The sequence below is a fragment of the Puntigrus tetrazona genome, chromosome 1 (assembly GCF_018831695.1).
Source record: "Puntigrus tetrazona isolate hp1 chromosome 1, ASM1883169v1, whole genome shotgun sequence".
NCBI classification, from domain to species: domain Eukaryota; kingdom Metazoa; phylum Chordata; class Actinopteri; order Cypriniformes; family Cyprinidae; genus Puntigrus; species Puntigrus tetrazona.
In genome coordinates, this window is record NC_056699.1 from 3,675,366 (window position 1) to 3,687,641 (window position 12,276).

Consider the following 12,276-nt stretch of genomic DNA (forward strand, 5'->3'; position numbering starts at 1 on the left):
TGTGCACACACATTTTCACAAGCACTGAATACTCTTATTAAAATACACATCTATCTATCTATCTATCTATCTATCTATCTATCTATCTATCTATCCATCCATCCATCCATCCATCCATCCATCCATCCATCTCCAGAACTTGATGTGTGTTATTGCATGTAATAACTGTTATATTGTGCATTATGCATGCTACCATTTTTGAGATGTAGTGTATAGTCAGCCTAGGCTCATACATTTCTGCAAAACTGAAAAAAAGTACATATGCGTACGAATCGCTGCGGTTTCCGTTTATTCCTCTTCACTCAAAAGCATGATTTACAATTACGATTTTTTTTTTTTTTTTGCTTTGTTTTTTCACACTTGACTTCAAAACAGTTTAAAATCAGATTTAAAAACCTGAAAAGGGTAGGAACGTCGTTATGGCACGTGCAGCTTCACATGTGTGAGTTTTCTCATTTACTCTGTCGCTCACGTGATACGGCTTTGCGTTCATGCGGTGAAAAGCTCCGGTTTGTAGCGTCTGCTCGCTGCCATTGTTTATTATTAATAACATTGTTTGCATACGTTACATTGTCCTGGCTTCACAGTGTGACATCAGTAAAGCCGACCGAGAACGATGACTGGTGTTATGCGTAAAGAATAATACCTACAATACATTACATGTGTGCATAATGCATAAACGTATGGAATTTCGAATATCCCATATTCTCCTCTTCAGCATGATGTCTACTATTGGAAGTTATGCTTATGTTGGTATTCTAATATGCTCAGATATTTAGGGAGATTATTTTAGGCTGTTGCATTTTGTTGTGTTGATGTTTGCCGTCTGTTTTGACTTGCCACCCAGAGATTCGATATGGCAGGATTTTACAAGCAATGTGATACAACAATTTGAACAAACTGGCATCATCTTGTCACCCTGATGAGCTCCCCAGAGACCAGCATCACTCTTTGATCCCTTTTTCCGAGTCCAAACGGATGCTGAGAGTAGATGGCGGTGTCCTGAAATAGTCTGAGCTCAAAGTTTCCCATATCATCCAGCCTTTCAACCCTTAGCTGCTTTTATGCGAAAGGGGAGCTGGAGGGGGGCGACCTTGGCAGATCTTTCATTTATTTTGGGCTACTATGTGTAACTCAAAAGGAACATTTCCAAAACACATGGGATCTCTTTTATTAAGAGTGCGTATGCAAGAGCTCGCGCGTAAGAGCTGCGCGCGAATTTTTTTGTGCGTGTGTAAAATTCATGATTCATCAGTAAGACTGCGCTTTTCTGACGGAAATGTTTTCTCGTCACATAAGCGCAAACGTATACACTGAGTTAATAATCAATGAGACCCGTTAAGCGCATTGACTATTTTCATATATTTCAAAAATGCGGTCACACCGGGAGCTGTGACCCCGGATCACAAAAAGCCCCCGGGGTATTTTTCTTGCAATATCCAAAAAACACTGTATTGGGTTAAAATTATAGATTTTTCTTTTTGGCCAAAAATCATTAAGACGTTAGATAAGGTCTTGTTCCGTGAAGATATTCTGTAAGTTGCCTACCGTATATCAAAACTTAATTTCTGATCAGTAATATGCGTTCAACTTCATTTGGACAACTTCAAAATGAATTTTTGTTCTCCCCTATTTGGTAGCACATGATCAGTATGGATTCCCATGTGAAATTAACATGCTTTTTTCTCAACGACTCAGACTCCTAGTGCAACTGTGTTTGTGTTGCTTTAACCTTTAAACATAACTTGACTTTGTATTTGTTTTTTTCTATAGTTCCAATATAACATGAAACACTAGAACGATCAATAATTCACTTCAATGCAGGACTACCGGAATGATGCTCGACAATTGCATTGGAAGTTAAGGCTGAGGTGAGAATCATTACCTTATTCCTTATTCAGTTGCTAAAGATTTCATACGGTGTGCTTTTTCAGCAATCATACATGGGGGCCAAAATCAATTAGGTGCAACGATAAGCCTTCTTCATTTTCTCACAAAGAGTTGTATTCGTGCATATTTGATTTTCCTACCTATTCCCGTCCGTTGATTGTAGCGAGCACGGCACATCAGTATCTGGCCACCCACCGCTGTATAAAAGCACTAGAGCGATCACTGCCTGTGAAAAGCAGTCATCCTCCTTCAGCCAAAAGCCTCCCCTCAGCAGAAAAGAGCAGGGTTACGGAAGCTCAGGGGTACAGTAATAACCATATAACCACTCAGCTGTGCCTAATATAGACAGAAGAAGGGCAGATAAACAAAAGGTCAGTAAGCATCATTCTTTCCAATTTACTTTACCCAGTGGGCGTATAGGTGGGTTAACAATTTAGAGATCCTTTATGCAATCTCAGGGTTTTTAGAAAGCTCTGGGACAGAGAGATTTCAGAGGGCCTTAGTGCATTTTAGATTTATTTGGCCTATAATTAAGTAAATCAGTTTTACATATATAAATATCGCAGTGAAAGAAGACAGGGAAAAATAAATATATAAATATAAAATAAATATATATATATATTACAGCATTTTCAAGAAACATTACTTACTGGTAATCAATGTTGAAAATAATTTTACATTTTTTTATTTTATTTTTATTCATTTATTTATAGAAACTGATCTATTTTTCCAAGAATTTTGGAAAACATATTATTATTATATTTTTTAATAATTGAAAGTTCAAATGAAAACATTACAATTTTTACAATTTTAAACAGACTTTGTGGTCACAATTATGAGTATGACTTAAACATGACATTTCTGAATTTTACTTATATCTAACATATTTGAGGAAATATGATAAGAAAAAAAATACTTTATCCTATATTCAGTGACTCTCTCTCTCTATATATATATATATATATATATATGTATATATATATATATATATATATATATATATATATATACATATACAAGCATTATAATAAGAATGCAATTTATAAGGTAATAAATGATCATTAATAAAAATCTATCTATTCAGAATGCATTGTAATGCATTAGTCCTTGCTGAAATTGATGAAAACACTGGAGAGTGGACATCATGTGACCATATAATACATATATGAGACATCTTGTTACCTTATTTATTGAAACGCCCCGGTCATCTGCTGAATATAGCACTGATGTAATGTGTTTCTTTTTTACTTTCCCCTTTGAGTCCGGAAGGTCTCGGCTCTGCAAGGTGCTATGCTAGTGTGTCACAAAGACATGAAAAGATTCTGGCCATAGATGTGGAGGGATGGAGACGTCGATGGACTGCGGTAGATGGAGCTGTAGGAGTCCGCTCTACGTCCTGTGGTTTTCATCTGTCTGCACACTGCTGTCCACTGCCTGACTGAACTACAGCCTGATCACTTCTCGACACCGACACAAACCGCTGCACAATCAACTAGTCTGACTCAGAAGCCGTATGAAGACTCTTCACACGACATGACCGATACAGCTGATCAGATGAACTCGCTTCCTTCATGTGCTGGAGTTATAAATTGGCTCATTCGTGACTATGAATTGAATTGACCCCCATTATGAAGCTAGTAGTAACAGTAGTAGTAGCAGTATTTAATCATTTGTTTATTCATTATTTGTTAATAGAAATAAAGCTGAAAAATTAAAAATATTCTAAAAAACAAACAAACAAAAAAAAACTATGGAAATTAGAAGTGTTACAGAAATAAAATAAGTTATCTAAAATGCTACAAATATTAAACTAAAACAAAAATTGAAAGTAAATTAAAAAATTAAAAGTAATTTTAAAAGTAAACGAATAAATACACACAAACACACACACACACACACACACACATAAATAAATGCGGAAATAAATAAATCCTTAATAAAAGCTAATTCTAAACACTAATAAATGATAAACTAAAAAAGTTTGGTGTATAAATGACGTACTCATAAAACAGAAAATAGAATCAGAAAGTTACCATTGATATTAAAAAACAAAAAAACAAAACCAAAAAAAAACTGATTGTATTGTAGTGTATACTCCGATTAATGTTCTACATATCTATTTCTAGCTATTTATATTTGAAATGCTATATAAATAGCACTGGTTCACTAAAAAAAAAACCATTTCTTTAAATTTGAATATCTACTCAAACAAATTCACTTAATCACAAAGTTAAAGGAATAGTTCACGTAAAAATGAAAATGATCCCATATTTTATTCACCCCGAAGCCATCCAATTTATGGAGCTTCAAAATAATGGCTGCTATCCAAAAGAATTAACAAGCTTGGAAGAGCCAGGATATATTTTTAAAAAACATACATCTGAAAGAAGAAACCTAGGATGGCTTCGGGGTGAGTAACATATAGGGTCATTTTTATTTTTGGGTGATCTATTCCTTTAACCACTAACAGCACAGCATAACATTGCATAATAATACAGCATGAATACAACATCTAAGTACATCTCTTCAGTTAAATCAATTAAATGTTTAAGTATGTTTAAGTATATATTGTTTAGGTTTGAGTTTATTTACCATTTAGCTTCATCAATATCTTTGCACATCATTCTGTTTTATTAATAACAACTAAATAAACTGAATGGCACACCATCCCGGTCAGCACACTAATTTTAACGCTACGGAATCTTCTCTTTGACTTCTCAAAGTCCTGCTCTGACCTCCGAATGAGAGACTTCTCTCCATTATCGCGGGGAATGATCTGAACGCCCTTTTCTACAACGTGTGTTGAAAGGGGTTAGAAAATTGGAGGACATGGACTAAGTGTCCTCGACTTGCTCACTTGAAGGTCAAGCGGTGAAAGCCCGTTGCAATCTGAAACGACCGTATGGAATTATCATATCGTTTGCCGCGTGTTTCGGTGGAGGCGTTAAAAGTTAAACAAGTGCAATGAGAGGTTCACAGAGAGCTTGTCCTTGCAGGCATTTGCCAATAAGTATGCTTCAGTGAGCCTTGAGTGCTTGACTGTGAATTGTGGGATTACCTTTATGTACAAAAAAAGAAGAAAATGATTCAGGACAAAACATTGAAGATAAATCCGACTTTGGGAGCTCATCTGGAATAAGAAGGCATTGTTGATAAGAACTGCCTTTCAACAGACCAAACATGTATGCGATGTTTAAATTTGCTGTTGAGAACTCTGCTGAGAATAAGAGATTTGTATCAAGAATGAGAATATTAACAATAACCATTATTATTAGTATTACTACTACTAATAATAATATACAGGTACTGTAAAATAATTTAATTAATTAGGAAAATAATTTAAATAAAATAATTGAGATTTTAATGTAACATACATGATAATGACACATAAATTACAAAATTGCATCATCAATAATAATATCAAAATCAATAATAATAATAATAATAATAATATAATAATAATAATAATAATAATAATAATTATTATTATTATTATTATTATTATTATTATTATTATTATTATTATTATTTGAAGTACACTTTTATAAATTTGCTTTAGAAATTACAGTAATTTATTGGCAGCAGTTTGCCAGTAACTTACTGTAAATGAACTTACAGTGAAATACCGTCATTCTGTAATACTGTAATACAGTTATTTGCGGGTAAGTAACTGAACAGTAGTTTACTGTAAATTGTAAAGAAATGCAGTAATGACAGTATTAATCCTTTGCTCTTTACAGTAAAATGTTGTATGCACATTTTATAGTACATTATTGTACGTATTAAAGTAAAATACTGTTTAAATTGCAAAAATTGCCCCTCTTAGCTGATTTTTATTAGAATGTGGCATACTTTATGAGTGCAAAACATTATGAGTGCATTTTTTTTTGACAAACACATAAATAAATATTCTATAACACAAGTCCCATGTTCCCATGTGTAATGTTTCCGTATTGTAGCTACACTGTACTACAATTAGCTACGCTACTTGCAGCTAATTGTAGCTAATTGTAGCTATAAACACGTATCACATTTTTTAAAAAGTCTATTTTTCTGTGTTACCCAACACGATCGTACAAATGCTGTCCAATGAATCTGTAACATGCTTTAATTTTCCATATTGAAGTTAACTGGCTTCATTTGCATAACCCATCACCTTCTCACTAAGGCTAATCTGATAAAATGATGAGTAAGTAGAAACAAGCTGGAGACAATTACCTTTACTAACAGCTGCAATTACTCGCCCTGGGTGTATTTTTCTATGTATGCACAAAGATGACATATTTATGGCTCCTCCATGGAACACGTTTACGTCATGGGTCCTTGGGGCCAAAATACCTCTCGGCAGCTCTCCTCACATCTCTCATACAGACCCAAAGCACAAAAGAACAATGCTAAAGCAATGCTGGAGATGTATTATAAATGACCCTGTGCAATAGCAGAATGCGTTGTGTTGCATTGTATTGTGATTTAACATGTTTAATAAAACTAAACTCTTAATAATAAATTGTATTTATATGTATTTTTTTATCATTAGGTTGTATTATGCAGATATCTGCATTATATCACTCATTGAGATACTTGCTATCTTGCCCATGTGACAGCTGTGAACCCAATCATAGTTTTAGGTATCACACATTCTGATTTATAAGGGTCTTTTTCATAATTCTCTGTGGGCAGTGAAATAAATGTCATTGAGAAGAACAATTTAATACAAAATTTTCATTCTGAAAAGAGGTCTTTGTAACCCTTACCCACCTCAAATGTGTATTTTTCTGCTGACAACTTATACTGTATGCTATATTATACTAGTCTTGACTACACCTGCCTGTTCAGAACATATATTCTGCCCTTCCAAAAAAAAAAAGGTCTTTTGGGGTCACAGGAGAAATAAGACTTGATTTCTCTGCTGTAATGTCTTCAGAATATATGCTAAAATATTAGTCTGATCTCTTAGTCTTATTATTTTGTCATTATTGCTCATACTGCATGCACATAAACACAGAAGCAATTAGGAATAACCAACAGCATCCCTGTTTATTTCTCATTTTAATTCATGTATTCATTTGAAGCAACACTGGCCTCAAAAACTATTTGCTAAATGCACTGACATTCAACCTTTTTAATGTTGAAAAAAGATGAATGTCATACTATATTAAAGCCAGGCCATTTATTTCAGCTGAAAAAAAAAAAGAACCATTTTTCATTATTACTATTTTGAAAAGCATGAATGCACATGATTTCTGACCTAAATCAAACTAGGTGGAAATTTGCTTTGATAAAAGAAAAGAACAAAAATGCGTCTTCCGTAATTATGTCACATGGCTGGCTTCCGCTTTGTACTCTGCTTTACAATGGGGCACATTTGGTCCTCTAATCAATTTCATGGGAAGATTTCCAGTAACAAATTATGCATGCTAAATAAATACACCTGTATAAAAAGAACATATTCACAGATGTCTAGTTTCCATATGGTTGTGAGAGACTGCCTTTTTACCTTGTCTTTATATATTCAGAAACTGGGGGGAAAAGTGTAAAGATCTCCCATAAGATCATGCTTTTTTCCCTTCTTTGGTCAAAATATTTCAAACAAAATATGGAAAAATTGTTTTGACTAACCTAACGGTTAATTTGCACTTTCCATCTTACAAATCATTTTAGTTAATGCAAGAAATAGTTCTCCCAAAAATGAAAAATTGCTGGAAATATACCCACTCTCACACCATTCAAGTGTTTCTTTACCACAACAGATTTGAAGAAATGTAGAATTACATGACTTGCTGACCAGTGGATGTTCTTGAATGGGTGCCATCAGAATGATCCAAAACATCATTAATCCACAGCACTCCGGTCCATCGTGTCTTCTGAAGTGAAACGCAGTGTGTTTGTAAGAAACAAATTTATCATTAAACTGTAAATTCAAATTGCTGGTTCAAGGCTAAAAGTCCTCTACCCATAATGTTACTTTCCCCAGTTATCTCATCTGAACAGGTGAGAAATATGCACTTACTAAAGGTCGGTCATTCTGGGACTCTCATTCTGTCGGCACCTATTGGTGAGCAAATGATGGAATGCTATTTTTGATTTATTTTTTGGTGAACTATTTCCTTTAGTGACATCATCCTCCGTCGTATTTCTTAAAGGGGGAATAACAGCAAAGCATCAACACTTTGGAATTAGTTGGTTTGTTCCACTCTAAAAAACGGCATCCCGTTTGATACAATCACTTTAAACACCATACTAATATTAACCTATCATTTTGATTGTCCGAAGGTTCATAAGGTATTGCAGAAAACGAATGACCAAACACGCTCACAATTTTGCTGCTATATTGCTGGCTTTCTTGGCAAGCTCTGCTAAATGGGTAGGAGCCTCTAAGGGAGTTCTTTTGTCCATGGTGATATTAAGCCCAGAACATGAGTGGTACATGCTCTTCCCACTGATCTCATCCTTTAAACCTGCCAGGATGTTGTGTTTCGCTTGTCATCCTTCCTGACAGCATAAACAAGAGGAGTTTATTTTCGTAAAAGAGCATTATTTTTGCTCTCCGTGTAGTACAATATGCAATCAGATACAAACAATCTTCTACTGAAAACGGAATAACAAGTTATACACGTACCTGTATCATATAAAACAACCAGGTGATGAATGAATGTGATGGCATGACTCATACATTTCAAACAACTGGCAAACAATTCGTGAAACTCGTTCCATTTTAATTTGTTTAATCTCATTGCATTGTAATGGAGAAGGTTACTTCTGATTCACAACTGGAGTTCAAATCTTCTAAAGAAAGGTCCGTGCAACATTGCAGGATTCTAATTAAATGCGACACATGCAAGCGCAAATAAGAGTGCTAAATTGACGTAAAACAACACAAATAATAACTGCAATACAAGTGCATTGGTCGCAGCATGCAGCAATCAAATCCGATGGGAATTCTGGTGCAATTTCCGTAAAACGCATTCGGTGAATTCTGTCGCCCAGTTTTGAGCAGCTGCATTGCACGAATTTGCGTGTAAAGGTTTGACTCGCTTACCTCAAATGGGTTGCTAAATCAAGCGATAAATCAAATCTGTTGTATTTATATTTCAGTTATTTAAAGCCAAATTCCAATTCCAAGTTGTTTTTCAGGAAAATTAGCATAACAGATAATCACTCGGTGGCAAACGCTCCGGTACGCCTTCATTTATCATGCTCGTTTAGTAAAGCATCTCGACTCATTTTTAGGATTCTACTGCTGTCAACATCAGTCACTGGAAAGGATACAATCAATCATTCCTTTGAGAGCAAGTGATGGCCGTTCGACAGGGAGGGAACATTAGTCAGTCACTTTTTTGTTTACGCCACACAACGCCGCCTGCCAAGCCTTGGCCCCCGTGAGCGCCACTTGTTTTAGTTGGAATAGCTGGATGTGGAATTTCAATCCATTAGCAGGCTGGCTAGCCTTCCCACCGGCTTTACTGAGAGTAGCAGCCATCAGATGAATGTGCATTCATTAACACCAGCGGACATTTTCAGCAGTAGCTAACATACAGTCTCATGTTCGTGGCGCAAACGATAATTGCTACATGACTAAAGCTTATCTTCTTCAAATCAAAGGCATGAAATATAACCCGGAGGAAAATTGCACGTTTTCATAGCTCAGGAGATTGAGTTCTTATTAATGCTTTTTCCTGCCTCAGATGATCTCCTGAAATAAGAATTGCATAGAGCTGTACAATTAATAGCAGCATATATTATTATATAAGGACATCTCTTATATAGGCCTACTAAAATATGAAAGGAGTGGTAGCTTTGTATATACAAAGACAGTTTGTGCTATTGTAAGTGTGATTTTTTTATTTCTTTTTCCTCTGGAGGCTCACAATCTTACGGCTGTCTAGGAGAAACAATTGAGATATCAAACAAGATCTCTTTTGTGATTTTTCTTTCCTACGGGAAAGCTGCTCATTTAAGGAGAGGCTGGTTGGCCAAATGTTGCACCAGATGGATTTTGTTAAGATTTTCTTTCTTTTTTTTTTTTTTTTTTTGTATGCAAAAGAGAGTCAGTATGCTTTTGTAAACTGTTAAAGATTTATTGAGTGCCCACCTTAGCACGGATCTCCTATGGATTTCTCGATAGATCTGTAAAACAAATCATTATTTGCCAAATTAAAGAACGTACTGTGGAGATTTTTCTGCAAGATAGTATTCTTTTGTGACAGTCGTGGCAACGTTTTACTTCAGTGGTTGTTGTATGCGTGGCAGCACTTTGGAAATGAAATGCCCGCTGAGTAGGGTTAAGGGGTCATTCACACAGAATGTGTGTTTTTTTGTTTAAAAACACGAGACACTGCGATCAGAAATGGTTTTAAAAAGCGCAGAATGCCTGCTTGGCAGTGTTGCTGTCAAATTGCTACTGGTAAACAAAATCTCGCTACACTTGCCCCGCCTCCGGGGTCTTCTGATTAGTCTACTGTTTTAAAAGTGGCAAAAAGTACAAATGTCAGGGCATGTCAAAACTTCTTCAGGCAACCAAAACACCCCCAGACACCAGAGGGTTAATAAGCAGTACTGCATGTGAAAGTTGATATTCTCAAACATCAAAATGTCGTCATATGTGAGATAAAAACACATTTTCTGAAGCAACCATACAATTTTTTTTTTTTTTTTTTTTTACAAGTCTTTAGTAAATAGTGTTTTATCATCACTCATGTGTTGTAAGACATACCAGGTGTTACCTAACATGTTTCTTACATCAGAAAAGCCATGCATTTGTACACAGTAAAAGTGCTTCATGATGCCGCAGAAGAACCTTGGTCTAAATGGTTTCATAAAGAACCTCTGAAGAACCTGTTTCACAAAAAATTCCTTTGGCTCTTCAGATCAGATAAAAAGAAAGAGATGTTCTTTTCAGAACCTTTGATTGAATAATTCTTTCAATAAGCTGGAATATTCAGTGAATAATGTGAAATTTTTAGGTAGTTTGAGGCACGATTTCACCAATGAGCCTCTAGTTGCATGGTAAATAAGTTTGTAAAATAAATCAAAAGTATCTAATGATGCTCAGTGAATAACTACATCCAGTTAGTGGCAAACGAGAGCCATCTATCAGGCTTGAATGAACATTCTGTAGTGCAAAAAAGGAAGTGCAAAGACCTTCAGTGGGAAGAAGGGTAATTAAATGGACCAAAAACAAGTATGAATCAATCCTCGCCTCGACCAGGAAGCCCTTGGGGATTGGAGCTAAGCTTCGTTCTGTCTGTGAAGTGCTGTAGAGGTGGAATAATGACCATGGCTATAACAAACACTGTCTGCCTGGACGCTTGATGGATCACGTGAAAGTACCTTTAATGTCCCAACTCTTAATCCTCTTTCTTCTTTTCTCATGTGTTCGCTTGTTCGTTCGCTTATCCCTCACGGCCTAATAAGCATCAACTTTGGCCTCTACTGTGTTTCTGGTTGCTTTCATATACAGCTTTAAAGTTTGCTGGACTACACAATGTGTCTGGATATGCCCAGTTGTATAAAGTGCAGTTTTTTGTACTTAAAAATCAAAACTTTGTGCATTCTCTGGTTGACGCAGAGATGTACTAGTCAATACAAACATAGACTCTTCAGTTTAACAAGACAAACTTAGCATTAAAGAACCAGTGCTTTTTGGTTTATAAAGAATTTTAAAGCTGCATGGATGAATAATTGATAAACTTGTTAAAGCATAACCGAATCGTTTTCCTAGCATTGGGCAACCAATGCGATACTGCTCAAGTATGCTTACTGTGGAGGCCAGCTGTTTAGAAGTTGACGAAAGGGTTTGTCCTCTGTGTCCAGACAGCAATAAACCCAAAATGTTTTTTTGTGAAGATCACACTTTGGATTCATACTGAAAAGGATTTTAGCATCCTCAAACATTTGACCGAAATGAGACGCTCAAAGGTAATACAGAAAAGTTAAACCCGACCTTTATGAAAGCAAACATAAAAATCCCGCGAGGACAAGAACGATCACGACTCTCCGACCAGATCCGTTGTCCTCCTCAACGCATCTTTGATCCATTTACCATACACCAAGAGCTTAGTAGAATTCAGACTTCTCATGTAATTTAAAACAAGAGCTCTTACCGTTCTCCATCCAAATCTCAAAGTATTGATAATTACTCATGCAGCAAGGAGTGACGGTTACATAACGTTCTCACAGTTGGGAACACACAGATACGTGGGGGACCAACACAGATTGACTAAGAATTATGCAAGCGATGCCATTGGAAAAAACAGGCCATGGAGCTATATCTGTCTGCAAACCTGTGACCTTGCTTTTGCAATCAACTATAATGTACGTGTAATTAGGTTAGCTCTCCGAAAATGAGAGTTATTTGTCATTATTTATTCACCTTCATCTCATTCC